The 20,881-nt window shown below is 46.1% G+C and overlaps 1 protein-coding gene across 2 annotated transcripts in view; it reads left to right on the forward strand.

The window, feature by feature from the left end:
• Positions 1 to 3,100: 3,100 nt before the first annotated feature.
• The window catches only part of WIPF1 (WAS/WASL interacting protein family member 1), a 55,087-nt gene continuing 37,306 nt past the window's right edge, over positions 3,101 to 20,881 (forward strand). Inside the window, exon 1 of one of the 2 annotated variants that reach the window (XM_080600832.1) lies at positions 3,101 to 3,271. The gene's annotated coding sequence lies outside the window, so the exon portion shown is untranslated. Of the gene's footprint in view, positions 3,272 to 3,576; positions 20,840 to 20,881 lie in introns of those variants that run through there. The other variant, XM_080600833.1, reaches the window with a different exon arrangement.

The following is a 20,881-nucleotide window of genomic DNA, read 5'->3' on the forward strand; positions in this document are numbered from 1 at the left end:
TACTCACTGTGAACTTTCTCTAATAAGTGCAAAAAATAATGACATCCAAGTACCGTGGCTCTGCAGTACGCAGACCGAATTTAACTCAAGGCAGCCTGCAGGCCTGCTGGGTGAGGTGTCGTCTTGACAGCAACAGCTCTCTGAGCAGTTACCTTGTCCTTCTTTTGACTGCCGTCTTCTTGCTATTAGAGGTGGTTTCGTTCACTTTGATCTTGTGGATAACACCCTATTTATGTCTTTAAAAGAATGGCCCACTGGAACGTCTCCATCTTTTTAACTCTGATGCTCTTTCCAATTTTTAAACAATTTGGCAATTAACTTTCCCCTTCACGTTCCTTTAGCTGACCTTCAGCTACTTTTTGCTGTGCCACGGACATTTTACCCTCCGAAATGCAGTCATCCCAAATCTCTTTCCCCTTTTGCACTCGTACCACTCAGGAGCCCTTACCCTTCTGAGGGGATTATTTGAATTTTTAAAAGTCCATTACCTTGTACTGGTTCCAAGGGAGTAATTTCACCTCTGCGTGAGTCTGTAATCAGAACAGGCTGCTGTTCTCCGTCAGCACCAGGCAGATGAGCTAAATTTGATGGCCTTATTCTGTCTATTCAGCCAGCTGCATCTTAGCTTTTTAAAACATAATTGAATTGATCAACAGAACAAGCAGAAAAATGATATTCAGTAAACTCCAAACTATTGATCATGACTGTGCATGGGCCAGCTTTGAACGTTCAGCTAAAACTTAGTGTTTGTGTTCTGAAACCTCTCTTCAGTTTGAGAGTTTTTAAGAAAAAGGATTCTATTTTTTCAGGCAACTCTAAGATAATTAGTGTGTGTTTTTTCTCCAGGATATAAGCTGCTGCCATCCCCCTCGCTGCAGCCATCTCCCCAGGGATGTGTGAAAGCAGTGTGAGTTTCATCGGCGTGCTGACTCAGCAGTTCCTGTTTCCACAGCTGAAGCAAACCGCAGTGGGCAGGGGGACAGCAGTGAAAAAGTGTAATGCAGTCCTACAGAATGCATAGACGCTGTGCCGATGTTGGGTAAAGGAAGCATATTGCACCCCTGAAATGTTTGCGTTCTGGTGTGGTGGCATGTGAGATGTCACCTTTAAGTCACCGATAGTTTAGTGCTTCAGAAATGTTTCTGACAGTGGCTGTTTTTAAAAGGTTGCTGTACGTGGATCTGATCTCAAGATCGCAAATTTTTATATTCTAACAAAGTCTAGTGCAGTCTCCTGGCTTCTGGGGTGTAAATTCCCTCCCACCTTCCCTCTTTTTCCTCCTGAAAAATAGGAGCTCTGTGGTTTGTCGTTGTTGTGAAATTGGTACAAAGTCTCCCAGGCTTCTCTCAGATGAACGGGGCAGATACGGGCTTACAACAAAGCTGTGGTGTTTCTTCCCCCTTTCTGGAAAGAAGTTCCCACTAGAGATAGGGCAATCACACCCCGCTTCACACAAGAGTCTCTAAAACAATCACACTTCAGTCCCTGCTAAAGGACAAAGGACGAGCAGGGCTATGGAAAATAACCAAGCTGTGAGCAGCCATTTCCAGGCTCATTCAGGGAGCCCTGCCGAGTTCAGCTGGCTGCAGGGGATTACCTGCAGCGTGAGTGAGGGAAAGGAACAAGGACAGGATGAGTCCACTCGTTACCACACTGCATGCCAGACTGACCAGCAGCCAAGATTGCAAGGAGTTTGTAGGCTATGGCAGTGCTGTGATGATGGGCCACTCGGTGGATTCCCCATAAAGGGAGAACTCTTTCCTTACAAGCATTTTTACCACTTCCATCATCCCTGCACAGACCCCCCTGCCACAGCACGTCCTCCCAACCCCTTCAGCTGGCTTCTAACAACCAAGCAGGTCCAGATGAGTGTTTGTTACTTATCCCATATGGAGGCAGGGATAAACACATCATATGATATTTCTCCACTACCTAATCAAGAGGAAGCTGTTTGCCTGTATGTGACTTCAAAACTGTTTTCAGCTAACCAATGACCCAAATACAGTATGCAGAGTTTAGGAACCCCATGTGGATTTGTGAGCCTCTTTAGGAAGCTTTAGGTCTGTGAGTCCATAAAGGCAGTAAGCAGAGAATACCTGCAGCTTTTCCATTTGTGAGCTCCCTAATTTTTGCTTGCGAACTAATCTAGGTCATGCACGTAGGGCAGAAGAGGGTAGAGGGGGGGAAGAAAAAAAAAAGCATTGTACTTGTTTTTCTGTATTGCAGTGCCCCAAGCATGCAATGGCACAAAAACGGAGAAATGACCTACATAAAAGGCTGGAAAGGTTTGAGACCTTACGTTGGAGGCAAATCAGTAACGCCATTGCTCTCAGGACAGCATGTCTCACCTTAATGCTGTCGTTGCAGTTGGTAATGTCTTAGTATAAAACACGAAAGTAAATTGTAAGAGGTTAGCCCAGCACACAGATTACTCAGTCTTTGACCTTGCTGCGACATGTTGCTACAAGGGAATCCAGAATGCATTTAAGTTTTTCGGGACACCTGTCCCTAACATTCATCTGGTTTAGACAGCAGCGTTATGCAGCTGCTGAGCGGGACCACATTCTTGCAGGGACTAAACAAAAAGCATCCAAATACCTCCAAAACATGAAATCCTGCGAAAAAGCACATAGGGTGAAATTTACTGGCCCGGTCAGACACCCAGCACACAGCCCTCCTGCCCTTCCATACTCCCTCCTATCTGCCCAAGCATGCACTTTGGGCATGATTTTCCATTCCAGACCTCAGCACTGGTCCCAAAGACGTTAACAGAAGTTTTATTTCTAGAAATTTTAATCACGGTTAGAGGGAATAGGAAGCAGAGTATCGCTTGTCTGGCAAAGCCATCTCTGCGTGAGTTAATTGAGGCAAGAAGCACAACTCCCTTTAGGGCCATCATGCGGAGAAGGGTAATTGACCTTCCCACACCTCTGCGTACTGCAGACCTTAAAGGGAAAAAATAAAAAAAAAAAACAACTCCGTCTTCCCCGCTGCTTAATTCCCTTTGCCCTCCTCTCCCTGGCCGCCGCGGCGGGGCTGCCCCGCTTCTCCCCGGGCTGAGCCCCGCGGGAAGACGGGGCACCGGGGGGCACCGGGCAGCGCTGCGGGGCCCGGGGCCGGTCCCGGGGCCGGTGCAGCCTCTCGGGCGGCGGGGAGCGGCGCCCCAGAGCCGCGTCGCGGCGCTTCCTGCCGCTATAAATAGCGCCCGGCCCAACATGCCCCGGCCGCCGCAGCGGCTGGAGCGCCGCCGGCCGCAGCACGACGGAGCGCGGTAAGGACGGGGCCGGGGGGCGCCGGGCAGGGACCCCCCGGAGGCGGCAGGCCCCCCCCCCGGCGCCCCGCTGTAAGCAAGGGGCGGCGCGGTGCCCCTCGGGGAGCCGGGAGTTGAGCCTCGCTTCGTGCCTGTCCCCTCTCTCTCTGTCTCTGTTTTCTTCCAGACTTCTCTGTCTCGGGCTTGGACGCGCTCCTGCCTCCCGAAGCCGCTCCCGCTCCTCCTCTGTGCTGGCCGGGCTGGCATCCCTCCTTCCCTGCTTCCCCCTGGCTTTCCTGCTTTCCCCGGGGTAGGGGATGGCGTTGGGTGAGGCCTGGCCTCCGGGTGCACCCCGGGCTGTGCCTCTGCCCCGGCCTCCGTGGAGGTGGCTGGTGGCACCGGATCCCTCCCGGTGGTGAGGTGGGTGGGGAGAGCCACGCCGAGCACGTGTGGCACCCAGCCCAGCAGGTGCTGCCATCCCCAGCGGGCGCTGGGTGAGCCCTGCGGCTAGGTGTTGTGGAGCAGGCTCCGCGAGCAGGTCTCTGCCCCCCGAGCTGGCTCTCGGGGGCTTCCCGAAGGAGCTGGGTTTGCAGACCTCGAGTAAACAGCCTTAAGGTCTTAGCCTTCCCTCTTTGTGTGCCGATGGCTGCTCCTCGTCTCTCAATAAAAACATCTCCTGCGGGGCAGGACTGTGTCCCTTCTCTGACGGTGTGTGTTCTTCAGCTCCTGCCGCGTGCCCTGCTCAGGCCTCCTAACTAAAACAGAAGTGATACAGAACTTGTTTCTGCCGCTAAGTAGGATGTGCTTATTCAGGAATCCACTGTGAGGTAACTCTAAATTGCTTTTTTTTATTCTTGTGGTGCTTCCTCAAAGAAAGGGCCTTAGCGAGCAGCTCTCCTCAGTCTTCCTGGCCTCTAGAGGGTGGGCAGTGTGATCTGCTCCTCACTCATGCCCTTCGCCCCTGCCTGCTTTGACTTTTCCCCTCTATTTCTCCATGCCTGCCAGCTCCTCCAGGCACAGGGGGTGTAGAAGGCCACATGGAGAAGTCCTGTCCCGTTACTTAGTGCCTCCACGCTGTATGCACAGGGTGCCCAGCTGGGGAGCCGTGCCTTACAGAAGGGCACGAGGGATGGCCGTGCTGGCACAGAGGAGCCTGCTCTGGCAGCATGGCTCTCTGAGGGAAAGGTGTCCCCAGCCCTGCGGCCTAGGTGAAGCGCTGGGTGACTGCGCTGGCCCTGGCAGTGCTCAGCATGAGGAGGACCCTGCTGGTTCATGGGCTTCCCCTCTGCTGGAGCAGTGGCAGGGAGGGAGCACGTGAGGAGGAAATGCAGCTGCTGTGGAGTGCTTTTGCCCTCTGCGCAGCAGGAGCATGTGAGGGGAGGGCAGGCACGGGGCGATCCAGGAAGAGCAGAAGGCAACGAATGGAGAGGACACGCTTCTTATGTGCCTGCGGAGTCTGTTTAGCTGGGGAAAGAGCAAAGAGCCTAAAAATGAGATTGTATCTATTCTGAGTTACTGTTCCTCCAGAAAGCACTGTTTTTAATTCCTCTGGTACTGTGTGTGTCTGTGCCCTTCTCCCCTCCCTGCTCTTCTGGGCTCCTCAGTGTCCTCTGACCTCAAGCAGGATGTTGCCCTTAGCACATGCCTGTCAAACGTGTGGTTCTTCACGCTGTACACAAAACAGGCATTCCCTTGGTTGGCAGGAAGAGTAGTAAGGAGCAGTCAGAGGCACACCAGCCCCTGTGGTGTGTCTCTCAGGGACTGTGCCCTGGAGGTGCAGTTGTGCTGCTCTTAGGAGAGCTGAGGGCCTTCTGCCTCCAGCCCCATTCCTCTTCATGTCTTACAGCTGCTCACCCATTCCTGCCCTGTGCTGCAGCCCAAGCAACCCTCTCTGGTTATCTGTGAGGCGTGCTGCTGACAGGTTCAGCCATCCAGGTTAAAATCCCTCAGAAAGGCAGGAGGAGAGGAGGAGCAGCTCTTCCAGCCTGTGCTGCCTCCCCCCTGCCTCGAGAGTGCTCAAAGCTCTCCAGCTTCTGCTGCTGCCTTGGTATTTCCACTGCAATTGCACTTCTAACTTGTTATGGTATGGCATTGTGCTCTGTGTAGCATCAGGTAGCAAGGGGCCATCTTTAGGCCTAGCATTGATACATGGGTGCTGTAGCTGTTCTTTTTTTTTTTTGAGAAACCCAGATTTACCACAAAGTTGCATCAGGATATTTGTTTTTACTGATACGGTAGTCAGGATTGAAAGTGTGCCACTGGAATATTATTAGCTATGAAAGGAACAATTTCCTACCTGTAACAGTGCATATGACCTTTACCTCAGGTGCTCTCCAGACCTTTCTCAGTGGAGAGGCTGCTGGGGAGCAGGAGCAATACTGACCTCTTTGTGAAGAAAATGCCTTGCAATATTACTCTTTATTACCTACAGTGCATAAAGTTCTAACAGCTATTAATTTTCTGCCTTGCTTATATAAACATCAAGCTTTTCTTGGAGGAAGAAAAGAGGGCATGTTGGTGTTGTCTGATAAATGTGACATGAGGACAGGATTTCATAGGTTTCCTTTCAAGGCACATATGTTGTACGGGGGTGGGGTGTATAAATACGCATTGGCAAAACGTCTTTATGCAAAGACATTAGAAACATTCTATGCTCTTAACTGCATTGAATCTCCATCTGGATAGTGGACTTATGCTTAGAACTATGAGAAGTAGTGATGCCATGGCAAGGAGGGGATTTCTTTAAAGTTTATGCTCTTGCCAACATAAACATGTTTTAATTGTGGCTGCTTCACAACAATATGAAGTCTTGTAAAAGTTCAAATCTAATTAAATGCCTTTGTGTTCTTTCTACTGGCTTCTTATTCTTGGCTCTAATGCAGATGCTTTTTCTTTTTTCGTGTGGTGCACTATAATACTCGGTCAACTGGATCCATTATAATAAAGGGCTGTCAAGTATCTTAGTTCAAAACCCATGGTTCTAGCTGTGTGTGAGTTGTGGAGGGAACATTCTTTATATGGTGAGAAAGTAAATTTTGTTCTGGTAGAACAGATCTGGGTCGTACCAAAGATGAGGATGCTGGAAGCGACCACAAATTGTCAAGGCAGCTGTTTGTTTTGTGTGCCACTGAGTGTGCAATTAGCAATTGCTCACTATTTAGCAACCTGCTTCGAAGATGTACATGAAAATCTGTATGTTATTGAATAATGACTGCTGAACTGTTAGTTGGCAAATGGCCTAGAAAAGGGATTATTAAAAACTAATAAAGAATCATGTTTTAGTAGGTTTTGTTCTAAGTAGTTCGGATGCTTGCAGTGATTAGTATGATGGTGTTTTAGTGCTCTCATGTAGCATCAGCCCCAGGTATAGATATATCTAGATATCTGAAGGGGAAGGGAATCAGTGAACTGTTAGTACTCTATTGTGACTCTTTCCAAGCAGTATGCGACCGCTGCTGAGTTGAAAGTGAAGTCTGAATCATGAAAAGATGACTTCTTTTTTTTTTCACTGGAATTAACCCTGAACATCAGGGCTCTGACAGACGCTGTTGCTGCTGTTCAGCCCTGCAGGCCTGAAAGAGCAGCTATGCTTGGGTCTCATCCAGCTCGGTGCACAAAGATCAGTGCAACGTCTGTAAGGCTGGAGACACAAGCAGCGAGGGAGCAGTTTCATCTAAATCTGACAGATCAAAGGTATTCAGAATAGAAAGTTTCCTTATTCCTGGAAGGAGAGAAGCAGGAAGCCCAAGGAGTGGTTTGAAAGTCTGTTTTGTAACACTAAACTTTGCTGTAACCTCTTCAGGAGTCTTCTGCATTTGGTTCTAATCACACATAAGTACACCGTGGAGTTAAAATGTTTCATCTTGTACCTCCTTTAAAGTCGCAGGAGCAAACTTTTGTAATACTTAAGCTGCTCCCGTGGCACCCATCATCTTCAATTGCTTCACAGCACGTGTAGCTCCTGCCATTTCCCTCCTGGGGCTGAGTCCATGTGAGGAGCCCTCCTGGCCTACAGCATGTGTGTTCGTGAGCAGGCTCTCCTCATCTTCATTTGAGCTAAGCTAGCATCTTCCTCCTGCTAAAGAAACTACAGGATATTTTTCAGTGGGAAATAATATTGAGGTTTAAATAAATGCTCTTAGCAACTTCAGCAAACCCCAAATAGTTTGCGCATGTTTCTCTTACGATAACTTCAGGAAATGGGGTGATTCCCTCTTCCTCCTTTTTAATGTTTTTGGTGAATGCTGTGCTTGAATGCTGAAATCCTTCTGCTGTGAGGAACAGGCAGAGTGGAGCAGACTTCCCTGAGCCCCGACCCACCAGAAGCGAGCCCTAGGAAGTAACTGCATTCCTCTGCTTCCTACAAAAATTGCCAGCAAGGTCTCCCATGGGGGGGGTCGCTAGCCACTGGCACAGGTTGTGCAGAGGTTGCAGATTGTCCTTCTCTGGAAATGTTTTTTAAACTCACCTGGACAAGGTGCAAGCAGCCTGCTTTTGCTCTGCTTAGCCCAGCTAGGAACTAGGTGAGGTCCAGCTGATGGCATGCTCTGTTTCTGTACTGCTTCTTAAGCATGGCTGCTTTGTCTGTCCCCAGAACATCTGGGAATAAGTGGTCTCAAAACGTCCAAAAATGGCCTTGAAGTCTGAATAAAGACTTCAAAAAGTGGAGTAAATAGAGAAGCATAGCGTGGGGAAATAGCTTTGCCTGAAGTCCCATAGCAGCAGGTCAGTAATAGTGCTGGGAAAGGATCGTAAATCTCCTGACTAGTGTTGTAGTAGCTAAAAGATGTCGTCTTTAAACTTAAAAGCATGTCCTTTCCCTACTCAACCACTTTCAGATCAATCAGCAACAGGGACTGCTTTTACACTCCAAAACATCATTTTTACTTTTTTTCTTTATCAGCCATATTCATAAGGATTTTTAGTACTAAACAACAGTTTAATGCATTGACTCTCGGGAAACACTGGGAACATCAGATCTGGAAAAGAATTTGGTGAAATAAAGACGAGCTGCAGAGGAAATTTTTAGAAAGTGATGTTATTCCCAGTTTGCCGCATAACAATTAATCTCTTATTTTTTAGAGAGGAAAAGAGCAGAAGAAGTTGTACACTGAATCCAAGCCTGAATCTCTCTTTGTTTAAAAAATAATAATAAAAATAAAAATCACTTAAAGCTCTTTTAAAAATATGGAAGCTGAGAAGACAGATCAGCATTTTAAAGAGTAGCATGAGTTAAGCAGTGAGTTAACTGCATCTGTGTTTCAAATCCAAATGCTATGAACAAGGCACCATTCAGACCTTCGCTTATAAGTTATGCTGAATTCGTTATGCTGTGTTTGTTTGAATTCTGTTGAGAGGAGGAAAAACAAAATAGCAGATTCAAAAAGCAAAATCATTACTCTTGTTTTGCTAGCTCACTTTTGAAGTGATGAAGCAGGGCTCTCCTTTTCCATCTCTCTCTATTTGTCTAGCACTTATGCAGGTCATCTGCTAATTATTAGCAGCTGTGAAACTATTGGGTTACATAAGCATAACTAAAAGTCAGTGGAGCCTTGCATCATTCAGCAGATCTGTCCATTGCTTATTCACTGCCACAACAGATTGGTTTTGTAACGTGCTTGACACGGCTGTCTAAATACTGAGAGGGCATCAGCAGGCACGGGAAGTTGGGAAATCCTTTAAGTCATAGACTTTAGATACGATAATGTGTTGTTTCATTGTCACAACAATCTGTTGTCCAGTTATCCATGTGTATTGCCTCTCTGGAGGAGAGCTGTGTCAGGCTGATACCCTCCAACAGCTGAGCCTGCCAGCCACACAGAGCCGAATTGTCCGGGCAGCTTTGCTCCGGAGATAGCTGTGGGTGCTGTGCCGCCTGCATGGGAGCAGGCAAGTGAGAGTGCTGTGAGATGTAGCACAAACTAGCTATGCTCAGTGGTATGGCTGAGTACAACAAACCGTCTTAAACTTCAGAAAAAGCTCCTTTAAAATAGGAGTGTGGACAGCTGAGAACCTGAGGTGTCTCAGCCAGGGACCGATCTGTGAAGGAGGGCGTGCTGGCGCAGGAGGCCCGAGGCTGGCAGAGCCGGGTGCTGCCCCCGGGCACGTAACGCTGTGTCGGCGCACCGCGGGATTTGGTTAGCAGCACGAGTTTCTTCCTGCTGAACCTGGAGGGAATACAGCAAACTTAATCCCCTGTAGTGCTGGGTATTAAGTCATAGACTATGTAACGAGCTCTCTGATCCAGGCTCTGGTCTTGTTTTCAAGTGATTCTTGTCTTGTTCTCTCCTCCGCTGGTTGAAAGATCTCCCTAGGCAAGAGAGGCTGTAAAGGGGTGAGTGCAGTGTTATGAAATGTGCAAAATACGTGATCTCTAACATACTTGTTCTTGGGAATTAAGAAGGTAAAATGAGTTCCAGGAAATATGGTGTCCCTCCAGACAGCAGCCTCTGCACCTGACGGCTTGAAGCTGTGCCTCAGCACCTTTCAAGAAGGCCAAAGAGGAGTTTGCCTGAGCTTCCCTTGTCTTCTTTCTGCTATTTCCTCTTTTTAAAAGCAGCTATGCGAACAGTGATGTCTGAGAGCTGCTGCCCTAGATCAGCGACCTCCCTCCCACCTCTGCTGTGAGATCAGGGACGGGGCCTTGTCAGCTCACCTCGCCCCGGGATGGTGGGCCCGCAGAGCAGCCCCCAAATGGCCCTGCTCCCCGAGGAAGGGCAGGTGTCTGCGGCAGCACGGCAGGCCCTAAGAGGCTGGCGTCAGTCAGGGACTGCCACAGAAAGGTGACTGGTTTGTAACTAGCATCAGCGGGGTAACTTTGTTATGATGATGATGTAAGATTTTATTTTTTTTTTCTTGAAGGCAGGGGGTAATTGGTTACTCTCTCCCTCCCCTCCTACCTGAGGAAATGTTCCTCAGAAAACAGCTAGTAACTCAAGGGTACTGTTTCAACACCCTTTTGGATCAATGTAGATCGCAGCTTGGCAAACATGGACGGCATCATGCAGTACTGAGCTCTGCAGTCCTCTTCTCAATTTCCACCAACTCATCAGTCCTCCCACAGCAGTCACTTCAGTCACTGCTCTCCTCAGGCCCTGATTTACTCAACACATGAGGAACCTTAATTGTAGCATAGGAGAATGAAGCATAATTCCTACAAAGTCCCTGCAGACCTGAGCCTAAACATCCTTGGTGCTAGCTGAACTTCATCTGTCAGATCCTACCAAGCCTGTGCTCATCGTAAACTTTACAGATTGGAGCCCATCACTTACAAGTCCCTTTGCTGGTGTCTGAGAGCCTCCTGTGGACAACACATGAGGCCTAACACACTACCAAAAGCTCCCTGCCTCCCCGGCATGAAAAGACGAAGTAGAGAATTTTCATCCTTACTTTCACATTTGAAGCTACAAAAACAGTTTTTAAAGGAAGTATTAAATGTAAACCATAGAGGGCATTCTGTGTGTGTTGTATATATTGTAAGTAAACAAACCACTTGTTCATGCACACAGTGGGTTTGTATGACTCCACATACTGACCTTTTTATGTGTATCTATTCAGTCAGATGCTCCTTGTTTTTTATATAGTCATTTGTCTTAGATTTAGGACCTCTAAGACAGGGTACATTTGCTTAATGCCCAATAAAAAATAACTTTCTTTTCCAATTGGACAAATTCAAATAATAGCAATACCCTGGGAAGGAAGATATTCAAGTATAAATACTTCACTTTGTTAGAGACAATAAAATTCATCAGAGGCCACAGAGGCAGCACCTACCAGAATATCACAAACTCTGTCTGCAGGTTGTACTTTCAAACCACCCCAAACTAATACTACTTTGAAATAGTAGAGTACAAGTTTTCCAGTCAAGTTATCGTGAAATTCCGCAATGGCAAGAGACAGTCCCGGAACTCTGTTTAATACTCAGCAGAAGCAAACTACAAGGAAATAATTCTCCTGTGGACTTTCCTACTGTTTTTTCAGATTCAACTTCTGCATTTGTTCTAACTAGGTGGTTTAGGGAGGGGCAGAAACCTTGTTATAGCACAGCTTATTTTAAATAGGTCGTTATTAATCAAAATGGCCTGTGTCCCTTGGATGTATATGATGGTTTTTGTCTTCTGAGTCCAGCAGCAGTATGCATGACCTTCTGAGATGAAGCAGTACTGGTGTGGCAGTGGCTGCAAGAAACTCAGAGGCATTCTGAAGTTCTAAGGGTGCTTTAGAAGTACTCCAAAAAGATACTTAGATTCAAACAGGTTGTGTTTTTTTTGGATTAGTTCTAATTTCAAATTCTATAATAAGATCGTGCTTTTCAAAGTGAAGAATCTTATCCTGAGAGGTTGCTGCATGCTTCCACTTACTTGGCCTCTGAAGTGGAATCAGAGCATTATTTAATTCCTCATCGCCTGCTTTTCCCCTTCCTAGCAGGTCTTTACAGGATCAGTGTCTTCAAAACTCATTACTTTATTTTATTTGGACGTCCTTAAAAATGTGTTTGTGTATGCTGACTGGAGTAGGGAGGAAGACATTAACTTTAGCTGCTATAGGGAACTAGAAAATGGAGTACTCTATAACTGACAAACTGCATGAGGTGACTGGACAAGTTCCTCCTTTATTCGTCTACAGCGTGCCAGTTGTTCAGCAGAACATCCCTGATAATGCAAGTGAATTGCAGGGTAAAACCCAGTTGGATGTCATCACGCGCAGTACTTAAGTGAGAACACTGAGGGACTTTGTGCTTCCAAGGGAGAGAACTGTCAGTGTTGTCTTCTGGTTTTTGTTACTTGAAAGTTCCCCAAGAAAGTTTCCTCTTAGGAGCAATAATGGAGTTTACAGTTGTTTACAGTAAGAGTGGTATAACACTGCTCTTCTTTGCTTAGACTGAAAGCTTTTATTCTTCTCACAAATATGTTTGCTCACGGTCTGTTCACTCATCAGTGAGACTGATTAGGCATTAAAGAAACCGTGGTCGTGATGCTGTATACCACAGCCTTTAACAGCTCCCAAGGCCTTCCACTGTCAGTTATGGACAGAAGCAAATAAAAATACAATGGAAAACCCTGCAGAAGGAAAAGTAAAAAGAACATAGTGTATTTTCACCTTCTTCCCTTTATCTAGAGATAAGGAAGTATCCCACTGCCACTTCCTAGTGCACATAGCTAAGAGTGAGAACAGACACAAAAATAAAACCAGCAAATTCACAAAATGGCATGTAGGTGTGCTCCTCAGTCCCATCCTACCCTTGATGCGACCAAGGTTGCAGCGGGGCAGCAGTGCTGGGGCAAGACCGGTCAGGGCTCATGTTTCCTGGGCTCCTCTGGGCTGTCGTCCCTTGGGTGTGTGTGTGTAGGTCCTTCCTCTGTCCTTGGGCAGAGACAGCTGCTTATTCTTGGAAATCCCCATTCTGAAGGTGGGATAACTCCTTCCTCCTACCACCCTTGACATCATTCTTCAAGGGGTTTGGGGGTGTTACTGTGATGTGACAGTTCTGGGGGGCGGGGAAAGCAAAAACAATGCATCTGCAGGAATGTTTGATGCAATGTTGGTTGTGTCCAGTAAAATTCTCACAAATTGTGGTCTCACTTCTCTGTATTTAATTCTGGCTTGTTCAGATCCCAGCTTCTTCATTTCTCAACAGAGCACGTGATCCCAGTAGCGCTCTAATTTTCTATAATGCACGTCAGTGTAGGATCTCAGACCCTGTCACTAGGGAATCCTGTCTGCTGTAAAATTAGGGATGTTTTTATTACTTTTTCAGAATATTAATTATGGAAGCAGTTAGTCTTGTGGACCATCAAAGGTCTTCAAAACCAGAATTCCCAAGAGCAGCGCAGTGCACTAGCTTTCTCATTAGAAGTTGAGAGAACAACAACTGTCCCACTTAGCAGCAAAAGACCCGAAGTTAAATATGTCACGAAGTTTACTTTAATCCGAACCGTTAACGCTGTGAAACCTCAAGCAGGAATAAACAGCCTGTATAACAGCTGCTGTACTGAGCTCCTGCTGGCAGCGCGTCGCGGCGGGGAGGTGGATGTGGAGGCACCTTCGGACTCCCGCAGCGTGCGCTGGTGCTTGCAGCATCGCCTCCCCTGTGAGTCCTGCTCCGTAACGGGCTGGCTGTGCTGGGACCTAGCCCCCAGGCAAACAGATCTACCGAAGGGCTCGACCAAAATGTCTGAAATGTGGTTAAAAGTTCAGTTATATTCTTCCATGGAATTTCTGCTGTTTCGAGCCAGAGCACTGAACTGCTGTCCCCGCTTTCAGTCTCAGCCTGCAAACGTGAGGGCTTATCCTGCCTGCTGGTTCCCAAGTGTGCAATGGGGACCTTCATGGCCAAGGCTTCAGAAACCTAGCCCCTCTTACTTGGTGAGCTGCTTTAGTGTAGTGTAATTGCAACAAGTTGGTAATCTGAGGTTTGCAAAGGTCAAAACGCTGTTGAGCGACTTCCAGGCTGGAAGCCGCCATGGAGCAGCCAGAAGATGAATGAGGGCTGAAGCTACTCCCTGATGCCCAGGGATCACTGGGCACGGTGGCCTGAGCCTGGATGCAAACCCTGTGGCTGCCCATTGTGTGAGTGAGGTGTAGGATCAACACTTGGCCTCCCCGAGTATGCAGGGAACTTCTGTCTCAGAGGCTGTAGTCTGGATGCCTCTCGATTCCCTGTTAGTTTGACTACTGTTCTCTGAATTCATAGCAATAAACTCTCCTAATTCTTAGGAACAACACAGATAATTAAATGAAAATACAGCGGGCAGTGGGTATACATATTCATAATCTGAGCCTCCCTTTCTCTTCTTTATTCTTGGGAGAATATTCTTTTTCATAACTATTAATGAAAGAAAAAAACATTTTCGCACTTGATCTGTTCTTAACTTACTCAGGCACAGCTCCACTCAGTGTGGAGGTGCTGGCACTTGATCCTACACAAGGAATAAGAGATCTCATCCATTACACAGCAGAGGAGCTGGTACTATTTTATAATCACCCAGCAAGTATGTACAGAAGCTGATCTGTGTCTGTATTTAGCGTCCAGATATTCCTGATGTGGAATATACCACCCATGGGAAAAATGCAAAAAATGGACTAAAGTTCTCATTGATTGGGACTTTCCATTAAAAAAAAAAAAAAAAGGAAAGGAAAGAAAGACATGAACTTTGGATAGGATGTTCCTACTCTAAAATGGTACACAGCTCTTCTTACTCCATGGAAATCATGCCAATGTGTACTCCAGTATTAGCGTGGTTCTAGTTAGCTCCCTTTCTGTTTTCTAGTGAATCAATCACAAATTTTCAGTGCTTCCAGTATGAATGCTCAGGATGTAAAAGGGAAAATAGGTTAGACAAGAGTAGCAGACTTTTTTGAAAATGAATCTAGTTGCTCAAATTTCACAACTGCACATGTTGAACAGATAATGGAGAAAAGAGGGGCTTGGTTTGCAGTTAAAAAGATTAGACAATCCCCCAAAGAAATCAATTCTATAAATGGTAAGAATCCTGAATTCAGAATAATAGCAATATATTACTAACTATTAGTTTAGTTGTCATGCCTTCTAGTAATCTGTAATTTATAGTTTAAGCTCCAATTCATTCAGGTTCCTTTAGTTACAGACACTAGATCAGATGCTTTTCATAAAAGGTTCTCCAGTTTAAAAGAAAATACAGACCTGATACAGAAGTAACAGCTGAAAACTGTGTGTCTGTATCAGGTGGAGAACTGGTCTTGTCAATAAATGCTGTTTCTGTGGCTTTAAAATGTGTGGCTGTTGTGATTGTCATGTGTTGTCATGATTGCTAGGGTGCAGATTTATTTAGCTTTGTTCTCTTGTGTGTGTGTGTGTGCACAAATATTGATGGGAAGTTTGAATATAAAGTATTACTCAATTTAACTGTGGTTTTAAAAACAGTGTTTTCTACTGAAATAACTAAGTATATAAAAACTCTTTATCATATTGTTTGTACCTGAAGCTTCATAAACTTTGAGACTTGTGTTAATAGCGAAAGACAAATTGCACAATAATAAATATGTTTTAGTATCGCCATCATTGTAGTGTTCATATATTGAAAAAGATAATTAGAGACTAGGCATGCCATTGGCAAGGTATAACAAATACACTGTTCTGGAAAAATAGCGAGGCAATTTTTACGGAGCAAAAATTGTTGGAAATATTCTTTGAAAGATAGCAAATGGTTTTTGTTTGTGCGTCTGAGTAATCCCGTATCCTTTGAACAAGTTGAAGAGAAACCATGTCTCAAGCTTATTGTGTAAGAAGGCCGCAAATTAAGAAACTAGGTATTATGTGAAATTAAGTATTATAAGCAACCACTGGTAACATTTGTTTTAACAGAAGTTCCTTTTTTTGTTCCTGTGAACAAATTAAGGTTATTTGAATTATCTATAGTGATATGAAGAGAATTCCACCAGGGTAGTTATCTTTTTAGAAACATATCTTACAATTCCTTTATCATAATTAAGGGCGCACTGCAGGACTCTTCTTTTGGAGTCTGATATCTATACTACTTGGGGGAACAACCAGACAAATAACTTTCTCAGAGCAAGGTTTGTCAATTCAGCTGTTTTCACTCAAGAAATATGTAGACATTTCTAGGTATATTACGTTTCCTTAGTAATGACTTTTATTTACGTGGCTGTCCTCTGAAAGGGCAGCCCATGGCTTAAACCAATTGTGATTGCTAAAAATGTAATGTCTCATAGGCACGTAGCTGTTAGTTTTGTGTAGACTTAATTTTGTTTTCTGCTCTTAATTATTTTGACCTTTCAGATTCCTCTTCATAATTACTAAAAGATATAAGGATGTAATTGCTCTTATGTTAGAATTGGTCATGTGGTAATGGTATTTTTAATGCCTAAAATGACACCAAACCAATCTGATTTTGGCTAAAATCAGAGAATATCTGTCCTAAGACTGTTCCTTACAGCAGTGAGCAAAGAAGAGAAAGAAAGAGAGGAGAATCCACTTGAAGAGTAAATGTCTAAAGGACAGTTAAATCATTTCAGGTAGTGTTACTAGTTTGCTTGCTTACTTTTGCATTTAACATCTAGATATAATGGTCTTAAAAATCCTGTGCATGATCTGGTTGGAAGCCTCTAAGGATTTCATTGGAAGTTCTTTTATTTTCTGCATTTAGATGAAAGAAAATTCTCAGTGTTAAGGTTTTTGTCCCAGGGTTTGTTTTTCCTGGTTTCAGACAGGACAGGAGCTGTGCAAAAGCCCTTCGTCTTCCACGCAAAGGTGACCATAGAAGGGGAAGAGGAGGGACGTTAGCCAGAAATATTTTGAAGATGAGATTTTGTCCACATCCTGGCTGAAGGTTAAGACAGATTCTCTTTTTTTATCTGATGTGATTCCCCCACCATTGTTACCTCCAAGAAGCATGTTAATATTTCATAGTTCTGAAAAGACATAGTGAGCAACATTAAATATTTATGTCTCTGCGAAGTCACGCTGATGCCACCAGGATAGTGAGCTCTATATCACACATGCTCTAATTCACCCTAAACACCCACTGTTTACTAATCTTCAGCCCCCGTCTGTGCTGATAATGAGCAAGAGGAAATGGAAACAGCAGGGATTACATGCTACTGAGAAGTCCCAGTTTCCATGCCTGGTTGTAATTCTTTCAACAAACTCTTGCTGACTGTGCTCCTGCTTTGAAGTTTGAACACCTCTGTATTAGTGCCGGGCTCTTGTGATTTGGCAAGCTGATTTGGGAGTTTTGTGGTCGTGTTTTAGCAGCTTCATACAATGATGTACTCTTGTGCTCGCATGTGTTGTGCCTGCTCGAGGTCAGGAGCAGTATGGATTGTTTTGCTGGATTGCTGAGATGTTAATTGCTCGTATTTGCTGGTGACAGGTACCAGATAGAAAACATTCCTCACGGTATCCAGTATTGCGTGGAGATGTGTGTCCACAATGTATGTTTTGTGTGTGCTCTAGACACAGCCATATCAGTGAGCAAAGTGGCTTTCCATAAAACGAATAAATGTTTTTCTAAGGCAAGTGACATGCATGGGATTGAATGAATGATGGCATTTGGCATCATCTGGTCCAGAATCATCAAATGTGTTGAAGTAGAGCAGTGCATGTTTCTAATCTAAACCCAAAACCTCAGAGCCCGTGATTGCTTTCTAACCCCCACAGCCAGCACAAGACAGCAAATTATTTGTGTAAATGGCCCTACAGCCACAGCCATTAACATCCTGGTGTAGCTCATCTGTCAGGTCACTGTGCAACTTATTATTGCTGCTGGGGTGGTCCTTTATTCGTAAATCAAACACCGTTTGATCCAGTTGCAAGTGAGGGGGAATCAATTTACAATCTTATAAACAGCTTGTGCCATCCGCAATGTCAGTGGCACATTTTCATTAGTTACCCAGGTATGTGAGGGGAAGAACTTCAGGTGGGCTTTCCACTCGGAAGATAAAGAAATGGTTTTGTCTTGCATATATACAAGGTGAGATCAAGCATCAGTTACAAGCATTGGCGTATCACCCAAGATTGCTACCAAAAACCCCAGAGAGACTACAGTCCTCCAGAAGGTGCCAGTCAGCAGATGCCTCATCTGTGACAAGGACGGAGAACTAAATGGCTGGTGTGCGGGGGACAGGTTTCAGATGTCTCCTTTCATGTAGCAATGGTCTGTGGTCAGAACCGATAGATCCTTCAGTGTCTGTGGTGGCCCAAGGGGCCGAGAAGCTTAGCGGATCCAGCTGCATGAGGGCTGCGCGGGCACGGCAAATCCCCCAGGTACCACACAGCTGCTGTGGGTGTCCCCGCAGTGCCATCCGTATGGCCCCACTGAAGGACATCAGCCCCCAGTGAGGTGCCTCCAGCTGGAGTGATGCCCTCAGAGGACATTTTGCTTGGGTGTAGCTTAAAAGGAGGTGGCTGTGAGGTGCTCCCTCAGCAAATTAATTCCTTGCGTCTTGAACAACCTGGAGAGGGGTATTTGGGGAAGTATAAAACTACATTTGCCCCATCAGGAACTCCAAGCACAGCGTGGTCCAGTATGTGCCACTAGAACCTCACACAGCAGTTAGCACTTTAAAAGTGACTTTGTAAATATAGCCCCTTGAAAAGAAGAGAAATAAACCGGCTCTTGTCAGCAACGACTGTTAGCCTAGGAGCGGCTGGGCGAGCAGCTGAAGACAAGCACAATGAAGCAGTGTGTTGTGCACAAACACGGTGACTTCCTGAACTCTTCAACTTCCCCTCAGCGCCTCTGAAGCCTACGGTTCGGCATATAATGTCTCTGCGTGCTCAGCGGCAGAAAGTGCTTAAGCTGCATGCATCTCGCAGTGCTCTCAAGTGTCTTCCAGTGTAAATAATACCCTGGCCTCGCTCTGGCGACTTGGCACAAAATGGTAACTCGGGGCAGAGCAGGTGCATCTGCGGCCGTGTGCTTGCACATGCGCTCATCCTGTGGCCACGCAAGCTCAGGAGTGCGTGCACAAGTAGGCGTGTGTGTGCCCAAAAAGTCTCATGTAGAAGCATCCATCTTGTAGACCAGTCCTAGACTGGTCTTACCTTGTCAGACTGAATAGATCCTCGCCTGTTCGGAGCTTGTCCCTCTGTTGGGCAGTGTCTCGTACCGTGTCTGCCAGCTTGCAGGGGAGGTGGGGTGTTCCTTGCGTGGGTGTAGCACAAGCACAAAGCTTTTGGCAGCCGGTGACCCCGGCAGCAGGCAGGTGCTGCCTGTGGACTCCTGCCGTTTGTTGCTGCCTCTTTGCCACAGCACGCTTCTGCCACGTCTCTGTGGGGAGAAGGGGTCCTGCACGTCATTCCCACTCATTTTGCCTCAGGGTCGGTCAGATTAGCCCACCAATGAAAGTCACTGGAGCTCATTGGGCTGGTTAGTTGACTAGCAAGCAGTTGCAGGAAGCCCAGAGGCAGCGGACCAGAAGGTGACCCCTGGCTGGTGGTCACTGGGAGGCTGCTCACAGCACTCGTGTATCTGGCACAGTTTGATTTAAAAGATGGACATTTTCAGTGGAAAGCTCTTACTTTACGTAGAAATTACGTAAAATGCACCAAACAGTGTGCACAGAAGCATTGTGCATTGGTTTGCTCTCGCTTCTCGATGTAAGCTGTGGTTTTGTGTACAGCCTGGCTGACGGCGAAGGCGGCTTCGTGCTAGTGCTTGTCCCCTGCTGGCTGAGAGTGGGGCTACCAGGGATTACAAAAGGGGGCGGAAAGGAGTCTGTCTGACTCGTGAAGGCTAGATCCGTTCCTCGCCCTGGTTCGTGGCGCAGCCCATGCACTAGCTGTGGCAGCGCACCTGAGGTGGCCGAGGCCTGCGGGAGGAGCGGTGCCGGCAGGACGGCTGTGGAGGGGCGAGTGCTGCTGCTGAAGGCCTGGCGTCCCAAACCGCAGCAGCACCACGGCCTGTGTGTGCTCCTCCTGCCTTCAGGTCCTTCATACCCATGCTTAGGTGCAGCTAAATCCAGCCCGTGCCCCAGCACACGTGCTGGCCATCAGTCTCCACACAAACCAACAAACCACGCTGCAGTGTAACTGCCCTGCCTGTGCTCGGCCCTTGCAAGGCCAATCGGTGCCCCAGGTGTTGGCTTTTGTTGCTTCAGCTCTCCCTGAAGGGGAGATTTTTAAGTGCTTCCTCCTCCCTTTGGGCTGGCTGAGGTGTTTAGCATGCTCAAGAAACATCTTCCAGCAGAGCTGTGTCTCTCTGCTGTCTCCAGTCTGCCTCTTCTCTGAGGTTAGCTCGTGATAGTCTTCAAGCTTCCTCTCCAGGCTGTCGCTGTATTTCTGGTGTTGGTACCATTGATGATTAGCTTGCTTTTCCAGAATTCACTTGTTTCTAAATTAAAAGAAAAAAAAAACTGCTAGAATACCACCTACTGACTAATGCTGTAAGCGTACTCATCTAATCCATGACTTTCCCGTCCTTCCTTTCATGACCTATGTTTGCCCATCATTAGATGACACTACATGGATGCATGCTGCTGAGAAGAGAATCTTTACTCTTCCAAAGTCCTATTTTTCATAGGACTCAAACTCCTGTGAAAAGTGTTGCCACATTCAAATGAAAAACATTTCAAAAATTGTCAATAACTACGTCTATTCAAACTAGATACATTGACACATTATCACTCAAAGTCTGATAAGCAAATATCCTTGAACTGAAATTTCCCACGCCTGCAGTGTAATTGCACTCTCCACTATTGCATTTGTTTCCTCTTTTTTTTTTTAAAAAAAAAAAAAAAGAGGGAGGGGGGCAGTTGAGAATACTGTAATAGAATCACATTTAGGGTTTGGTATTAATACATAGAAATAGTACAAAAAGGGCCATTGAATCATGTGATGACTCAGAAAGAAACAGAGGAGAACTCTTTCTGGCTATGCAGAAATGTCAATGGTTCAACATGAGAGCAGAAGTCTCTTAAACATGCTGGAGGGGACCGAGTTTCTTCATCTGGTTTTAAAAAGTAAATGAAGCAAGTCTAGCAAGGTGCAGTAAGGAAGTGTGGTGTCACATGCAGCTCTACAGGAAACAAGAGCGAAGCTACTGGGGAAGTTCAGAGCTGGGTGACTTACAACGTATTCAACTAGCACAGGTTAGTCTTTTATAAATGTCTTTTTAACCATCCTACAGGGGT

The sequence above is a fragment of the Anser brachyrhynchus genome (genome assembly GCF_964034855.1).
Source record: "Anser brachyrhynchus genome assembly, chromosome: 7".
Classification (NCBI taxonomy): domain Eukaryota; kingdom Metazoa; phylum Chordata; class Aves; order Anseriformes; family Anatidae; genus Anser; species Anser brachyrhynchus.